The sequence below is a fragment of the Ursus americanus genome, chromosome 22, assembly GCF_024610735.1.
Source record: "Ursus americanus isolate L20-20 chromosome 22, mUrsAme1.1.p, whole genome shotgun sequence".
In the NCBI taxonomy this organism is placed as follows: domain Eukaryota; kingdom Metazoa; phylum Chordata; class Mammalia; order Carnivora; family Ursidae; genus Ursus; species Ursus americanus.
This window is the reverse complement of record NC_142148.1, coordinates 11,339,786-11,358,219: the sequence shown is the minus strand read 5'-3', so window position 1 is coordinate 11,358,219 and position 18,434 is coordinate 11,339,786.

Genomic DNA, 18,434 nt, shown 5'->3' with positions numbered 1-18,434 from the left:
TTTCATTCAGATTCTTCAAAATATTGAACATTTCTCCCACTGCATCCTCTGTCTCTGTGCTTATATACACGTACCCACACACTGTGTACTTCAGAGTCATTTGAGAGTAACATTTAAGCATGGATTTTTTTTTTTTAAGATTTTATTTATTTATTTGACAGAGAGCGAAGCAGAGATGGAACACAAGCAGGGGGAGTGGGAGAGGGAGAAGCAGATTTCCCTCCAAGCAGGGAGCCCGACGTGGGGCCTGATCCCAGGACCCCGGGATCACGACCCGAGTCAAAGGCAGATGCCCAACCAACTGAGCCACCCAGGCGCCCCTAAGCATGGATTTTTAAGGACGAGAACATTCTCTCCTATAACCATAGTCCAATGACGGAAATGGTGCAACACGGTCATCTAATGTGCAGACATCATCAAGTTTCCGCAACTGTCCCAGGGACGTCCCCCACCGCACGCCGGGGGTGGCGTGGCGCGAGATCCCAGGTCACACACTGGCCCTGTCTCCTTATTCTCCTTTATTCTGAGACAGCTCTTTTCTTGGTCTTTCATGGTTTCGATGTTCTCGAAGTAATCAGGCCAGGTGTTTTGTAGAATGTCCCCCAATTTAGACTTTCCTGATGCTTCCTCGTGGTTACGTCTGGGCGGTGCGCCCTTGGCCGGACCACAGATGTGGCGTGTGTCTTTCTCAGTGCAAGGTATCCTGTGGCCCCTGAGGTCCGCTTGCCCCATCACTGGTGACGTCAACTTTGGCCACTTGGTTAAGGAGGTGTCTGCCAGGTTTCGCCGGGATCAAGTTCCTCTTTCCCCCCTTTTGTACTTAATCTGTATCTTGTGGGGAGACATTCCGAGACCATGTGAATATCCTGTTACTCCTCCAACTTCCACCCACAGCTCTTAGCCCTCACTGGCGATTTTTGCCTAAATCAATTATTCCTGTGGTGGCTGCCGAGTGGTGATTTTCTAGCTCCGCCGTTCCTTCTATTTTTACTGGTCGGCTTTCTCCTGTAGGGCAGAATGTGCCCCCTCTGTCTGGGCCGCAGCTCCGAGCTGCGGGGTTGCCAGAGATCCGGTGGGAAGCAGCAGGGGCTGGCGGGCCCATTCGATCCTCCCCTGGGCTCTTCTTTAAAAACGAGTCAAGGAAATAGACTGAGGCCATGCAGTGTCCAGGCAGGCAGGGCTGGGGCCGGGGCCACCTGTGGACACATCTGGGCCCCATGAGTGACCCGGCGGCTACTCATGGGCATCCCTTGAGCTGGGATGGGGGTACTCTGGCAGGCAGGGATCCGGGTCCTTCCTGCTCCTCTTTGCTTTCAAATCGTCAGTGTCACATGTTATGGCAGTTTATTCTTTTTTTTTTTTTTAAGATTTTATTTATTTAATTGTCAGAGAGAGATGGAGAGAGAGAGCACAAGCAGGCGGAGAGGCAGGCAGAGGGAGAAGAAGGCTCCCCGCTGAGCGGGGACCCCCCCCCATGCAGGACTCGATCCCAGGACCCAGGGATCATGACCTGAGCAGAAGACAGACGCTTAATGGTCTGAGCCACCCAGGCGTCCTAAGTTTATTCTTTAATGTTTTATTTTATTTATTTATTTTTAAAGATTTTATGTATTTATTTGACAGAGACAGCCAGTGAGAGAGGGAACACAAGCAGGGGGAGCGGGAGAGGAAGAAGCAGGCTCCCAGCAGAGGAGCCTGATGTGGGGCTCGATCCCAGAACGCTGGGATCACGCCCTGAGCCGAAGACAGACGCTTAACGGTCTCAGCCACCCAGGCGTCAAAGTTCATTCTTTAATTTAAAAAAAAAGGAAAAGATTAGATGCGAGGCTCATTTGACATGTGATTAACACGCCTCATCCCAATGCCTTTACTGCGCAAAGAGCTCAGTTTGTATCTAAATTAAAAAATACACATATATATTTACATGTGCACATGCTCCAATCTCAGTCATAGGAGAAGCCAGAGCCCTCCCTTGGCCGGCAGGTGCTGACTCCATCGGGCCCCAGCACCGCTGCCTCAGCCCCTCCCCCACGCCCTCACTCCCTCCAGCCTCCCGGGCCCTCTGCCACCTCAGGGCCTCTGCACTTGCCTCCTCTCCTCCCCTCAGAAAGCCACACACTGGCTCCCCCGACCATCCCTCTCCCATTTGCACCCAGTGCCTTCCCCTGTTGAGATGTTTTTCTCCGTAGCACTTGTCACCATCCGACAAACCATATTTTCACTGCTCACAGTTTCTGTGTTGACCGGCTCGCCCACCAGAATGTCAGCTCCCTGCGAGTGGAAACATTGTCTGCTTTGCTCACTGCCCAATCCCCAACGCCTCGTGTCTCTCGGGCAGGAGGCATATACTTGGTAAAATTTTGCTGAATGGTGAATGAATACATGTGTGTCCCTAGGAAATACAGCATGGTCGCCACGCTTGTGGGGCACTTTCTACGTGCTGGGCATCGTGCCGAGGGCCTCACACAGATCAACTCGTTCAACTTTCACAGTCGACTCAAGAAAGAGAAAACCAAGGCACAGAGAGGTTAAGTAACCAGCCCAGGGTCACAGAGCAAATAAGTGGCAGAGCTAGGATTCGAACTTTGACTTCTTTTATTACTGTTGTCATTTTGCTCATTCTGCCTTTGGGGTAGGTGTAATTAAAACCTTTTAAATTGCAGTAGAAGAGTCTGGGTCTTTATCTTGGTCTGCCCAGCAGCTCTGGCTCAGAGGGACCCCTTTTGTCCTATCCCTGGGCTTCTAAGAAACCCCACACGTCCTTCCCCAGCCAGTAGGCAGCCAGAAGTGTGTGGAGATCGGGGAGAGGGGTGGCCAGGGAAGAGAGAGTTCCATCCCCAGCGGTAGAGAGGTGGGGTGGGGATATTCCGTGTGGTCCCTGCAGACCAGGAGAGAGGCTTCCAGATGAGGAGCCTCTCTGGAGGCCGATTTCCCTCTGCGCCGTGGGCCTTGGACGCACTGGGCGCCCCCAGTTGGGTGATGTGTTCCTTCCTTGCCTCTCCTAGCTTGTGGTGGCTCCCGGTGATCCTGGCGTTCCTGCATCGCTCCGCTCTCTGCCGCTGGCTTCACGTGGCCTCCTTCTGTGACTTTATTTTGCTGGACGTGTCCTCTCCTCGTCTTATAAGGACACCAGTCTATGGCCTTAGCACCCGCCCCAATTCAACATGACCTCATCTTGGTTTCATGACAACAAAGACCCTGTTTCAAAATGAGGTCATATTGGCTGGTTCTGGAGCTGGGGACCTGAAAATATCTTTGGGGGACATAATTTAACCCGCTACATGTGGCTACAGGAGCAAGTCTTCCTCAGGCCCGGAGGGGGTGGGGGAGCCCTTAAGGAGCAGATCTGGGGAGTCAGACTTAGCATCTGTGTTTCCTGGAAGGGAGAATGCTTTAAGCAGCCCCAATCTCAGGAGTTACAGGGTGAGTAAGTGGAGGGGGTCGGAGAGGGCAGAGGTGGGAGAGGTCAGTGGGGACCTGCGGACATGAAGAGTGAGGGAGGGCACAAGGATGATGCCTTGTCCGGATTTTTCAGCAGCTGAGGGAAGTAAAGACCCAGCAAGGCCAAGAGCAGCCAGTCAGGCAAATCGTCCTAATAACGATAATAATAGCAAACACCTCGTGGCGGTTTGCCGTCTGTTTTGCACAGATCGCCCTCACAGTAACCCTGGGCAGTCTGGGCGTAAGGGGTGGTCCCACAGTGGGTCAGAGCTTGGGTTCTGGAGCCAGACTGCCCGGGCTCACATCTCTCCTCCATGGCCTACCTGCTGTGTGACCTAGAACAAGTTACTCCACCTCTCTGTGTCCATTTCCTCATCTAAGGTACAGCCCTTCCTTCTGGAGGTCGTTGTGCAGATTATATGAATGAACATTTACAAATTGCTTGGCCTCGGGCCCAGCATAGAGTAAAGCCCCAGTAAGCACTGGCCGTTCTTATGTCCATTTTACAGATAGGGAAATCGAGGCTCTGAAAGAATAGAGAACTTTCCTGAGATCACACAGGGTCGTCCTACTGTTCCTGGCTCTTTGTCTCTCCTGGCCCTTAACGAAGTCGGGGGGCCCGAGCTGGCCTGCTGACTCCCAGAGTCTGGCGTCCTGTGTCCCCTGGAGCCTTGCGCAGCCAGGTGACAAGGGCCCCAGGGTGCTGAAAGACTGTCCGAAGAAGTCTGTTGAAGGCACCTCCGTGCGTGCAAGCTGGAAGGCGTCAGGGGAGCTGACCGGCTGGCCTGGAGTAAACGTGTGAGTGGGGGCTGACAAGGCAGCAGCGAGGAGAGAGGAACCCCAGGCTCATGGGGGTGCTTGGGGCAGGACAGGGGGCTTGCCCAAGGACCTCGAGCCTTTCCTTGAGGGTCCGAGTGCCACCAATGCGTCTCTCCACGACCCTGGATGAGTCCTCGCCCACTCCAGGCTTCGCTTTGCACATCACTAGAAATGTGTTCAACCTTTGACCCAACAATACAATTGAAGGTACATAAACGCGTTCTGACCCGCGTTTCTCAGAAGAGCAGAACACCATAAACAGCCCGAATGCCCAGCACCAGGGGACTGGATATGTGAGCTGGGGTCCTGGGGAATTCTGAGAACTTGCAGCTGTTATAAATGATGATGACACAACTTCTAAAATATATATTGTGTTTGCGGCACCTGAATGGACAAAACAAAATGCCTGGCACGTGAAAAACCCTCCAAATGTTTCTTGAGTCATTATATAAACGAATGAGCGGTTAGTACTCGATGACTATTTGTTGACAGGAAGGAAAGAAGGGCAGGAAAGAGAAGAAAAGAGAAGGATCTGGAAGAAATATACCCACTGCTCATGGTGATTTTCTCCGGGCATAGGTTCAGGTGCTAGTGACAGGAAGGACTTTTTATTCGATTCAATTCTTACTTGTACTCCTATGATCATTGCTTCTTCCAATGAGCCTTTCTTGACTTACAATCAATCAATCAATCAATCAATCAATCAATATTTTAACGGAGAAACTAGATGCTCCCATGTGGACTTGAAAGGCGCCCACACGCGCTGACAGGTGCAGGCAGCAACTTGCAAAGCAGCCTGAAAAAATAGTATGGTCCCATTTATGTAACATTTAACCTCCATTTTCACCCACCTTTGCCTTCTCGGAGAGGGAAATGTGTGCCCTGGGGGTCAATGGCGCTTCTGTCTGGATGGCACAGTTGCTGGGGTTTTAATTCTCTTCTCGAGAGATCTCTGAATTTTCTACAATGAGCATGTGATTTTCTTCCTAAACAGAAATACACAAGCACGCACTGAAGAAGGAGGTTCAAGAGCCGGCAACGTCCCAGGGTGAAGACAGTCGCCGTGTCACTCTCCTGCAGGCTGTGGGGTGATGTCTGGGAGCCACCGGGGGCCCATCGTGGGCACTGCCTGTGAGCTGAATGTGTCCTCAGCCTCATGTCTCTGGGCAGCCCACTGTCCAGCCCCCAAGCGTGACTTTTTGCCGTGCATGGCTGTTTACCTGCGGGATCTGTTGGTCCTGAGCGGAAGAGAGACAGACCGAGTGCAGGCAGCCCACGGGACTTGCCCAAGAACACGTGGCTGGGAGGCCATTGGTGGCCACGGGAGTTTTTTTAATGGCTTTAGATTTTTTTTTTTAATGGCTTTATTGAGCTCTAATTCACATACCGTACAGTTCTTCCCCTTAAAGGGCACAATTCAGCAGTTTCTAGCACGTGCACAGGGTTGTGCAACCGTCCCCACCGTCTCTTCCAGAACATTTCATCACCGGAAAAAGCACCCCCGTGCCCATTAGCAGCCTCTCCCCCCTCCTCCTCCCCTTGGCCCCCGGCGACCACTAGCCTGCTTTCTGTCTGTAAGGACTGGCCTCTTCTGGACCCTTCAGGTACACGTGGAAAGTGAGGAGCGTGCACAGCGTCGCGGGCCCCGACGCACGGCTGTCCCTTTGCGGCACATGTCTGAGGTTCCCTCATGTAACGTGTCCACGCTCTGTTCTTTCCGTGGCCCGGTAACCTGCCACTGCCAGACGCACCACGTTTTGTCCCTGCACGCGGCAGGTGATGGACATTCGGGGTGTGCTGCCGGGTACAGTCCTGCACATGCTCCCGTGCGGCCCCCGAGCCGTCTGTGAGGGTTCACGTGGCCCTGCCGCACGTCGTTAGCGTCAGGGGTTTGCCGTTTATTGCAGCCGTTTTAGCAGGTGAGTGTGTACACGTGACAGTCTTCTCAAGACGTAAGCCGCCCACGGGAGACCGCCCTGTAGAAAGTACCAACCAGGATGTTTTTCTTTCCCTTGGGAAATAAAAGGAGCAGAATTTGGGGGCCACACGGTAACTCTCTCTAGACGCCGGGATTGGAATGGGATCTTCCCTGCCCCAGGGTCAGGCTGATTTCTGCTGGCAGGGCCCCCTTCCCACGGGGAAGGAGAAGCTGGGGTACCCTCCCTCTCCCATCCGGGGCTCTGCTCTGGGCAGAGGGCAGGTCTGCAGAAGGTCTGCGGCTCCAGCCGTGAGCCCCTGCGGCAGTAACTCAGTCCTCCCTGCATTTAGCACGTATCCACCCAGCCCCTACTGTGTGCCAGGCCCTGCTCCCGGCACTAGCGAGGCAGCAGCGAACAGACAAGGCAAGTCCCTGTTCTCGGTCCAGGGAGGGGGTGATGTTGCTTGGCAAGAGTGCAGGGTGCCGTGGGAGACGAGCTGAGGTGGGGGTATTTGGGGAGCCTTCCCAGAGGTGGGGAAGGAGGAGGAGTTAGCGTGGCAGAGGGAATTGAGTGGGAGGAGGAGACTGCAGGCAGAGGGAATGGCAAGTGCAAAGGCCCTGAGGTGGGGATGTGTGTTTGAGATGTGGAGGTCAGTGCGGCTGGAGGGGAGAGAGGTAGGAGATGGGGTGGGAGAGGCTGGCAGCAGCCCGCCTACAGGGCATTGTGGGCCAGGTGTTCGGATCTTATTCTTAGGCATGGGAAGCTGCCAGGGGATTTTACACAGAGCAGTGACTCCTCTGTGTGTGGGAAATGAACTGAGGGGACTGAAAGGAAGTGGGAGACAAGAGAGGAGACACCTGCAGGCAGTGGCTTCCGCTGGAGAGTCGGGAGGAAGAAGGGGCGGGAGACGTCCTTGTGCCTGTGCCGGTAGGGCTGGGGGGGGGGGGCCGGAGGGGGGTGAATGACTATGAGGCAGAGGAGGGATTCTAGCACAGCCAGCTGTGGGCTTGAAAAGGGGGGCAGTGGATGGTGGTGCCAGTTGACAGAATTGGGCCCTCTGGAGAGGAGACAGGGAGGGAAATGATGAAATGTATTTCTTGAGCATTTTCTGCTCGCCTGAACCTCTCCCAGCCATCTCTACCAGTCCCCCAACAACCTCCAAGTTACCTGAGTCCTGGCCTCCGAGGCCTCACACTAGCTATCGAATGGACAGACCCCACCTCCTCCACTCCGCCCCTGGCCCACCACTCTCCCCACCCGTGAGCTCTGCGATGGGCATAACCTGTTGCAGCCCCTGGCACATAGCAGGCTCTCCATAAATAGTTGTTGAATTAATTAAACAGGGCTGTGGATGACCTTGGTGGAGAATACAGTACTAGGGAGCCACAGAGGAGTTTGGAGGGAGGGAGGGCTGAGTTCTCTCACTCACTCTCCGGAGCCCTCTTCTCCCAGGCCCATGGGAGGGCAGAGGCTCTCCGGGATCTTGACTGAGGTGGAACAACTGGTTCTAGAGCCCAGGAACGAAGTTCATCACAACAGCCAGTCCTCTGGGAAACACATACCCTGTTACTATCACATCCCCATTTTACAGAGGAGGAGACTCAAGTCCCGGGGCGGGGTGGCATTTGCCCAAGGTGACCCCCAGGTGATAACAGCAGAGCAGGGATTCAAATCTACACCTGCCCGGTGGCACAGTCCTCATCCAACCCTTTGTCCTCAGAAAGGCTTTTAGAAAAATAAAAAGTAAGGACCCAAGGGGCGGGGAAGAATTCCTCTCTGTAGAGGCCTTTCTAGAACATCTCAGGAGTAAATACAGACATGTGTCAGCATCTGCGTCTGGTGTTCTTGGTGGAAGAGACTGGAGGCTGGGGTCAGGGCAGGAGGAAGACTGACTAGTCCCACTTTTCTTTCCAAACTCTCAGGACAGTTATTATTTTAAAAGCATTAATGAAAGTATAACAGTTGTACAGAGATGTGCGCATCTCAAGTGTTCAGTCCGTTGCCTTTTTTCAAAATGTATCCACCTGTGGGACTAGCACCCAGACCAGGAAACAAGTGGGATTTGTCCACATTGTTGAGCGAAGCAGGAATGTGTTCCTTTTTAGCGCGGATGAAGTAGTCCACGTTTGCATATTTATTTATTCATTCAGCAGCTGACGGACACTGGATTGTTTCCAGGGTTTTTTTGGTTTTTTTTTTTTTTTTTTTTTTTGCAATTATGAGTAAAGCCTCTATCAGTGCTCACGTGGAGATTTTTATGTGAACATAAATTTTCATTTTTTCTGGGGGAAACATCTAAGATGGGATTGTTGGGTCGTAGCCTAAGTATGTGTTCGACTTGATAAAAAGAGCAACAAAAAACTGCCAAGCTCGGGAGAGCTCTGTGCCCCTTTGCCCTCCCCCCGGAAGCGTATGAGCGATTCCCGTTGTTCCACATCTTTGTCAGCACTTGGTATTCTGTTTTTGGTTTTGTTTGTATTTTAGCCATTCTAATGGCTCTAGGTGAGAAGTGGTATCTCGTCCTGTGCGTGCCTGTGTTTAAGCGCTTCCTCAAGGTACAAGACAGTAAAGTGCACAAGTACAGGTCAAAATTTGCTAAGTGTTGGCACACATCTCCATGAGGGAGACTAGCACCAATAGGACCGTGAGCATATCCATCATCCCCAAGAGTCTCCTCATGCCTCCTCTTTGACTTCCCTCCTTCCCTCCCTCCCGCTACCCCTAGCCCCAGGCCACCAATGATCGGCTCACACTATGGATTGGTTTGCCTTTCCCAGAAATCATAGAAATGGAATCATACGGTGTTTGGTCTGGCTTCTTTCACTCGGCGTGATGACCTTAAGGTCCACCGATGTCACCGCGGGTATCAACCGTTGTTCCTTGTTATTGCTGGGTGGCATTCCACGGTGGGGAAGGTGCCGGGGTGGGGATAGACCCTTCCCCTTCCCATGGACATCTGGGTTGTTTCCTGTTTCAGGCGATGACAAATAAAACTGCTATAAGCATCCATGGATGAGTCTTCGTGTGGGTACAGGTTTTCATTTCTCTTGGGTCAACGTACAGGAATGCAGCTGCTGGATCGTATGATAAGAAAATGCTGAACTTGGTCAGAAAGCATTCGACCGTTTTGCAAAGCGGCTGCACCATTTTGCTTTCGGGCCAGCCGTGCACGCACGAGAGTTCAAGTTCCTCCACATTCTCTCCTGCCCACACTCGCTATGGCCAGTCTTTTGGATTTTAGCCATCTTATCGGGTGTTTAGTGGTATCTCATGATAGCTTTAATTTGCACTTTCCTAATGACTAACGATATTGAACATCTTTCCACACGCTTATTTACAACCCATATATTCTAGTGACGACACACAATATTTAAATCTTTTGTCCATTTCTTAATTGATTTATTTTTTGGGGGGAGGGAGTTCTTTATATATTCTGGATACTTTTTTTTTTTTAAATCAGATATAGTGTTTTGCAGATACTTTCTCTCTGTGGGGATTTCTTTTCTGATCATATCCTTTGTCCGCTTTTCATTGGGCTAATCAGTGGTCTTACTGAGGTTTAAGACGGCGTCTCATGAGGCCTCACTTTGTCTTCCTGCTAACGGAGACGGCTCAGTAGCCCCTCCTGGGCTGGAGAGAGTCTTTCCACACAGTGCACAGGCAACACTGGCTGGTTTTGTCACTCATGTTTTCCTCACTGTGGTGGTCTGCACGTGCTTTCCAGGGCAAGGGCGAAGTTCAGAGCTCAGCTCCACCGCTCCCAGGCTGCAGGACCCCGGGCCAGGGCCTTCGGCCACGTCTCCCCATCCGCAGAGAGGTCGATGAGGGGAGAATACACAATGCCCATAAACACACAAAGCGCTGGGCACAGAGGAAAGGTTGCTTAAAAACATGTATTACTGTCTTTTTTTTTTTTTTATGAAAATCGAACAAGTTTAATGAGATTTCAGATTTTTGGTTGGTTGCAGCTGGAGGTGCCGAGAGAGCAGGTGGGGGTCTGAACGGATGGGGGATAAAGGCCCCTGCACCAGCATCACCAACCCCTCCCATGGAGCCTCCTCCTCATAGCGGCTCTCCGTGACCAGAGCCGATGGCCACATTTGACCCAGGAGGAAGCAGGGTCCTTCATGGCTTCGCCTCCCTTCTCCAAGACCCGCACCTGAGCCTGGTCCGTGACCCCATGCAAGGGAAACACCTGGTCTCCTCCACAGCTGTTGGGGGGCTGAGGAGGCACCAAGAGGGGGTGACACTAATGAAAGCATGAAGTGGGGGGGTGGCTGATGATCAAAGTTAGGTGCGACCGAATCTTGCTTAAAATAACCCAAGTGGAAACAAGAACACTGAGAGCTATACCTGTGTCCGTCTGGTAAAGTAAGGATGAAAAATATTGTAAGAATTTAAGAATTATTGGGGCGCCTGGGTGGCTTAGTCGGTTAAGCGTCTGCCTTCAGCTCAGGTCATGATCCCAGGGTCCTGGGATCGAGTCCCTCATCGGGCTCCTTGCTCAGTGGGGAGCCTGCTTCTCCTTCTCCTCCCCACTTGTGCTCTCACCATCTCTGTCACCATCTCTGTCTCTCTCAAATAAATAAATAACATCTTTAAAAAAAAGAATTTAAGAATTATTTTAATTATTTTTGTCCTTCCCACACTTGGCCCAACCTGTGAATATGTGAAGGAACATGTTGTCATCTCATCAGTGATAGTGACAACGGTAGGTCACCGTTGGTGGTAGGTCAGTGACAGTGACATGAACCAAGTCTGTTTTCACATTACTGGTTGGTTGCTTCTAAAAGTCATCATCAAGGGGCACCTGGGTGGCTCAGTCAGTTAAGCATCTGGCTCTTGATTTTGGCTCAGGTCATGATCTCAGGGTTGTGAGACTGAGGCCCACATTGGTCTCTGTGCTGAGATTCTCCCTCTCCCTCTGCCCCTATCCCCATGCATGTGCTCTCTCTTTCTCCCTCTCTCTCTCAAATAAATAAATAAAATCTTAAAAAAAAAAGTCATCATCAAATACAGGCAAATCCTGGTTGACGGCTGGCAGTTGACCAGTCAAGTATCTTCTTGTGGGCTCTTGGTTGAAATCCCATCAGTCACTTAAAATATAAATGTATATTTATTATAAAGGAGTCAAATATGGTCCTATTTTAATTATTGTGAACGTGGCCAAGTGTATAAAAACAAGAAGGTTCAAATAAAATCTAAGAAAATAAATCAATGGTTAATACAAAAGCAATAACTTTGGATGAAACTCAGAGTTCATTTTCTGGAGCAAATGTTTCCAAATAATTAAATGATAATGAGTAGCAGAGCAGTAGAATTAATTCTAATACTTGTATCATTATGTGGTTTGCTAGCTTTCATAACAAATAATAAAATTCATATTAAGGATATAACCTTTAAGAATGTAATATTTTTCAGTTATTTAATTTCCTCTAGGTCCCTGAGACTTTTAGGAAAAAAATCTTACTTGGGCCTATTCAGAAAATGAAGGAAGATTTGGAGAAAATGAGGAACCCACATGTCCTTTGTCCCCACCAATTAAACTTCAGAACAATGGATATCATGAGGGAGTTTTGGGTACATACTTTTTTCTTTTTCTTTTTTTTTTTTTAAGATTTTTATCTATCGGGGCACCTGGGTGGCTCAGTGAGTAAGTGTCTGCCTTCCGCTCAGGCCATGATCTCAGGGCCCTGGGATTGAGCCCCATGTTGGGCTCCCTGCCTGCTTCTCCCTCTCCCTCTGCTGCTCCCCTGCTCATGCTCTCTTTCTCCCTCTCTTGCTCCATCAAATAAATAAAGTCTTTAAAAAAAAAGATTTAAAAAATTTATTTATTTGAGAGAGAGAGCACAAGCAGGGGGAAGGGGAGAGGGAGGGACGAGCAGGCTCCCTGCTGAGCAGGAAGCCCTACACGGGGCTGGATCCCAGGACCCTGAGATCATGACCTGAGCCAAAGGCAGACGCTTAACCAACTGAGCCACCCAGGTGCCCCCGAGCTCACACTTTAAACTGAGGACTAATCAGGGTAATAATAAAATGGACCGATCATTTCAAACTGTCTGATGGAATCTTACATCCCCCTTCTCTCCCATATTCAGCCCTCAGTCCGTGTCCAGAAAACAGATTTAACCCTGAGAATGTTAGCAAAATTTACACCCAGGGGAGGACGGGTGGCTGGTGAGATACAGGGCTGAAGGGGGGTGGGGACAGGGCAGAAAGGCGGGGCGGGGGTCGATGCAGGTGGGAGACAGAGAGGGCCCGGCAGGGCTCATAGAGCAGGTGGACGTGGTGCGCGGACACAGGGGACAAGCGGGGGTTGATAGTTGTGTGGACAAACCCAGGGACAGAGAGCAGAACGGGTGGTGGCAGAAGATACGGAATCCGTAGAGGTCTCAGCACAAAGTGGGGAAGACCCTGCAGGGTTGAAACGGAGGGGACGGCAGCTCACAAGGGGGCCGGAGCCCCTGGCAAAAGGAGCCAGGTACAGAGATGACGTCAGGGCAGGGCTGGACAAAGGTCAAAGACAGGCAAGTGAGGGACCAGGGGGAATAAAAATGTGAGCGATAAATGGACGTAAAGGTCGGTATGGGTCTGGGGCAGGATCAGAGTCTGGGGGGAGGAAGGGAAGAAGAAAATGGAAAGAACTCAGTGGGGGACTCAGAGAGTAATAAAGAGAGGTGTGCAGGGAGAGGTGACACCAGCAGGAAGGATGGGAGAGGAGAGGCAGACAAGGGAGGAAGGAGAGAAGCAGGGGAAGGGGGACAGAGAGAGGGGAGCACAGGGAGAGCCCAGGCCCTTTGCATATTCCCCAGGAACGCGCAGAGGGAAGCCTGGCCTCAGCAGAGGAAGGACCGAAGCAGCAGCAGATGACGGTAGAGCGAGGTCAAGGCAAGGCCAGGGCCGGCGCAGAAGAGGGGCAGAGGGAGACAGTGGGAAACCAGACGAGGAGGGAAAGATGGGTTAGATCCTGAGCAACACTGGGAGGTGAGAGGTGGTGTGAAACTGAGAAAGCTGGGAGCACGGGGAGCGGATGGGCGCCCGGGAGGTTGTGGGAGGACTGCAGGTGAGGACATGGGAGACCCTAGGGAGGAAGCCGGGGAGGTCTGTGGGTTAGGAGGGGTTTCCTGTGGGTGACGGGCTGACTGTCACAAGAAAAGTGGGCATGGCAGGAGAGCAGCTGGGTGACATGGGGACCCTCCGAGTGCTGGGGGTGGCCTGGGGGGTGGTGGGAGGACAACCACGTGGTACACGGCTGGGAGCACTGGGACTCAGGAATGCACAGGGGAAATCGGCTGGAGCAAAGGGACACGGCCACTGTCTACTGTCAGGTCTGGCGTGGACAGGAAAATGTGAGGCTGCGTGGTGGAGGGGACAGTGAGACAACGTGGGGACAATGTGACATAGACTGGGGTCCCTGCAGCTGCCTCTGGGTTCTGAGATGCCTGGAGCAGAGAGTAAGAAGCTGGGTGAGGCCGGCAGGTGGTGGGGGAGTCAGGGCTGGGGGGCCCTGCATGGAGGAGCCAGGCAGGACCCCACTCTGCTCAGATGAGCCGTGCCCAAGAAGCCCCCAGCTCCCAGGACACCCTACCCCTCTCTGGCTGCAGAAATGGAGGGTACCGCGGTGCGTGTAAGCAAGGTATGAGAGAGTGTCCTCGGAACAAACGCCGAAATACACAGAGCAAGGCAGACAGGTTCCCTTACCAAGTGTTTTGTCTTCTGTCCTCCGGATTTCCTTCCGGATCACAGAAGCTGTAAGCAGCATGTTCGGGGGACGCGCACTAGTCCAGACGCTTCCCTCCTCTGAGATGACGTAGGTATGACTTTTGTTGCGAGCATCTTCACATAGAAATGGGCCACCACGAGGAATCCCACCACTACTCGGTGCAGGGCGGGCGCTGACCTGAAATTCTTCCTCCCTCTGTCCCTCCCCTGCTGCCCTGGCCAGTCCCTGTGCTAAAAGACAGGGATTCAGACCTGGCCTTGCCCATGTCACATCAGTGGACCCCATCATGAAGAGTGCAAGAGACTGGTTCAAATTGCAGTTTGCCTACCACCTGCTGGGGGACCTCAGTAGGCCTCTTACCCTCTCTGAGCCTTGATGTTCTCAGCTGGAGAGGGGAGAGGATACAAATTCCTAGACTGGCCGAGTGGAGGAAAAGAATGGGGAAAAACACTGCATGAGAGGTAACTCTATTAAATGACAAACAAATGCTGGCTAAGCAGACTCCTGCCTCAGGGCCTTTGCACAGACTGTTTCTTCCACCTGGAACTTCCTTCCTTCCTTCCTTCCTTCCTTCCTTCCTTCCTTCCTTCCTTCCTTCCTTCTTTCCTTCTTTTATTTATTTGGGGGGGGGGGAAGGGCAGGGGGAGGGGGGAGAATCTCAAGCAGACTCCCCTGGGCGCACAGCTCTACAGGGCTCAGTGTCACAACCCCCAAGACCATGACCTGAGCCGAAACCAAGAATCAGAGGCCTAAGTGACTGAGCCACCCAGGCGCCCCTGGGACACCCTTCCTTTAGATGCCCCCGTGACTCCAACCTTCAAAGGGACCTTTTCTGACCCTCCTATGACCATGTGATGCCCCCCTCCCCACTTTCACGCCCCACCCCCCTTTCCTGCTGTCTCTCCCCCACCGCCCAGCACTCACCACCAACTGACACTTTCTGGGAGGTGTTTATTTGCCCCTGTCTGGCTCCCCCGCTGGACCGCCAGCCACGGGAGGGCAGGGGAATTTGCTTCCGTCGCCCCCACATCACTGTCTCTAGGACAGCGCCCCGCACCTCGTGGGTGCTCCACAGAGAAGCCGGAGCTCCGCTCAGATGCCTCACGATGACGCCACCCCCTCCCTGTGTGACCGTGGACAGTTATCTCAACTCCCCCGGCGTGGTTTTCTGTCGCCAAGCGGGTCCGGGTTTGGGAGAAGCCTCTCCCCCCGGGGTTTGCTGGGGGGTCTGGGGGCGCGCGGCTGCCGGGCTCTCCCCGCACCTCTCACGAGGGCCCCGCGCTGCCGGCCGGTTGTCCCGCCGTGTGTTTTCTAGGGCATGTTTACGAAGGTGGAACTCGCGGGCGCGGCCCGGGAGGGGGCCCCTTCTGCACCGAGCGGGCCAGGCCGCCCCGCCCTCGGCCTCGCAGGCGGGCGCCCCTCCAGGCCGCGGCCCCCTCCCCGCCCGCCCCCAGCGAGACGAATGCAGCACACGGCGGCCTTTATGGGGCCCGCAGACAGCGCGTCGCCAGGCTAACCCTGCGTGGAAAATTCGGAGGTGGAAGGCAAGGCGCCTTAATGAGGGGGCCGGCGGCGGCGGCGGCGGCGGCCAGGGGGCGGCGGGGGCTGCGGGCCGACCGGAAACGTGAGCCGGCTCCGCGGGCGCCCCCGCCCCGCCCCGCGCATTCCCGGCCCCTCCCCCGCCCCCGCGGGACCGCGCTCCCTTGGCCGGCAGGTGGAGGGGGCCGCGGTCGGGAGGGGGGCGCCCGCGGCTGGGCGCGTCCCCGCGCGCGCCTCCGCTGCCCTCCCCCGGCGGAGGGGGGGGAATTGGGCCCGACCCCCGGGCGGGGGGAGCGGGAGGATTAAACGAGCTGACCTGCGCCGTGGTGGCCGGCACGTGGGAAGCCCTGGACAAAGCTAGTCCTGTATGGAGACTGTTAACATGACGATTTCATCAGCTGCAGGTCGAGGCCGAGATAGGAGAGGGAGGCCCATTCGGATTTTCTGGCTGGTCCCTACCGCCTGTGGCGAGGCCTGAGTCACACTTGAAATCGGGACCGTCCCTGAAGACAAGGCCACGAGGTCAAGGTTATGGGTCAACACCTGGAGAGGGACCGAGCTGAGCGGCCAGCCCCAGCGCTGGCCTGAGTCAGCCAAGGTGTCTCGGGACCTGTTTTCTCATCTGTGAAGTGGGCCTGGGCCAGGCACCGTGCCATGTGCTGGGGGAGAGCTGGGAGCAGGACGGCCCAGCCTCAGGACTCCTGGGCTTGCCCCAGTGGGGGTGACTGAGGGAGGAAAGAGGAAAACAGGTGTGCGCAGGAGCTGATATAATGAACACCCTGAGCCCTTGGGCTGGAAAGAGAGAGAGGGAGGGAGGAATGGATGGATGAATAGAGGAAGGGAAGGCAGGTGACCCGGATGGGGAACTTGGAAAGTGGGCTCGTGGAGGCCTGACTTGGGACTCAGACTCAAAGAAGGCAGAAAGCAAGGCTCAAGGCAGCCAGACAGCAGCCTGCATTGGCTCCTCCCTCCACCCGAACACTGTTCTTCACCCTGGTATCACCTCCCTGGCTTCCTCCAGGCCTCTACTCAAAGGTCAGCTCCTCGGAGAGGCCTTCCCAGACCACTGTCTAAACACACTCCCAGCCCGGGCCTTTCTCTTTGCCCTGGCCATGATTTCTTTCTTTCCATTATATTTATATACTTTTTTTGTTCATGTTTTTCATCAGCATCCTCCACTTGCCTGTGAGCTTAATGAGGACGGGGACTTTGTTCACAGCGGTAACCTCCTCACCCAGCCTGGCACACAGTAGGTGCTCAATAAATGACTGAGGAATGAACGAATGAATGAATGGACGGAGCCAGGCAATGGGGGGCAAAGAAATCCTCCCCTTTGTTTCTGCTAATTCTGTTCCTGGCTTGTAGGGGACAGGTTTCTGAGCTACAGACAGGCAGACAGAAGGTCGGATGAATAGAGGGACAGGGGACAGAGAGCTCTAGGGCCCACTGGCTGTTCCTTTCTCCTGGGACCCCACAGTGGGAAGCTCATTTTCACCATGCTGAGGCAGGACAGGCGGGCCTGGGAGCTGGGAGACTGCTCTGCCTGTCATTGCCACTGGTGAGAAATCTCACACGTTGTAAACCCAGCTCGGCTCCCTTCTGGCTGGGGCAGCCGGGTGCATCTGCCTTGGGTTGCCCTGCTGGGTGGTGTGTGTGGTGGGGCCTCCTAGGACCTGGGATTCTCTTCCTGGGGGTGGGGCAAAGGGTCTCAGGTTTCCACAGACGGGATAGTGAGAGCTCAAGGGTGAGCCAGCCTTTCTGGGTTCAAATCCCAGCCCGGCCATTTGGAGCTGTGTGATCCTGGGCAAGCTAGCCAACCTCACTGTGTCCCATAAAAGGTATCACAATAGTGAAAATGTGAAATAATATAGTCCCTGGGTTTCGTTCAGGGGCTGTGATTTGCTTTTGTGCTCTGGACCCCCTTTCATGTTTATAAATCTAGATTTAAATTTATAAAGTGTATGGAATTAAAAGAAAACCAGTTATAGCGGGCTAGGTTTATTTAGATATCTAACAGTGAAATGCTTGGTACGGCAGTGGCCGCACTTGTTTGGTAATGCATTTAATGACACGATCTGCCAGCAGGCCTAACTAAGAACTCCAGTAATTTGGAAGTCGGGAAGAGAATAAACTCTCTTTCTGTGAGGCTGTAAAGGTTCATGGAAACGCCGGTGATTTCTGACTGACAAAGCCCCCGTCCAGCTACTGCTGCTGGGGTTCATTTCCCATGTCTGCCCGTAGGGCAAGGAAATGCCAAATTTCAGTTGGAGGTTAGCGGAAATCAAGATGTCCTTTTCTTTCCCAGTCCAAGTTCATGGGTCCCTGAATTGCCCTGTGGGGTTGCGGTGGTGAGTGACAAGGTCTCTCCAGGATAGTCTAGGCGTCCAGGAGCCCAGGTGAGTCGGGAGACCCCCTCAGGCGTCCTAAAGAAGGCACTGAATGCAGAGTCCCATGGGTCTGAGTCCAAATTCAGCAGTGACTGCCGGTCCCCAGGGCTCCTCGGCCTTTTGCCCTTTGCCTCTCCTCTCAGAGGGAAGGGGGCAGGACAGCAAGTGTCAGATGCCTGTGGGGGCTGTGGGGGCTGTGGGAGCTGCGGGGGCGGGAACGGGGCTCTGAGCGAGGGGGGCGTCTATTCTTGGTCTGGCAGCCTCGCTGGGACCTGGGCCTGAGTGTAAGTCACTGTTTTGTGTCATCTGGGTGGGGGCAGGGGTGTGTGTGTGTGTGTGTGTGTGTGTGTGTATTTGCAGGGGGGGGCATGTTTCTGGAGGGTGTGGCTGTTTGCATGCCAGCGGAGGAATCTAGTGTGATTGGATGTGTGAGTCTGTGTGTATATTTGTAAGTAGGTTTGTTTGTGTGTGGAGGGTCCATTCTGGGAATGGATTGTTGAGGGTGTGTGTGTGTGTGTCAGGGTTTGGTGGGGGGTGCGTTCTGATGGAGGTCCGCCTGTGTTCAGGTTGGGAGACTTGGGTGCTGGTGTGAGTGTGAGAATGTGG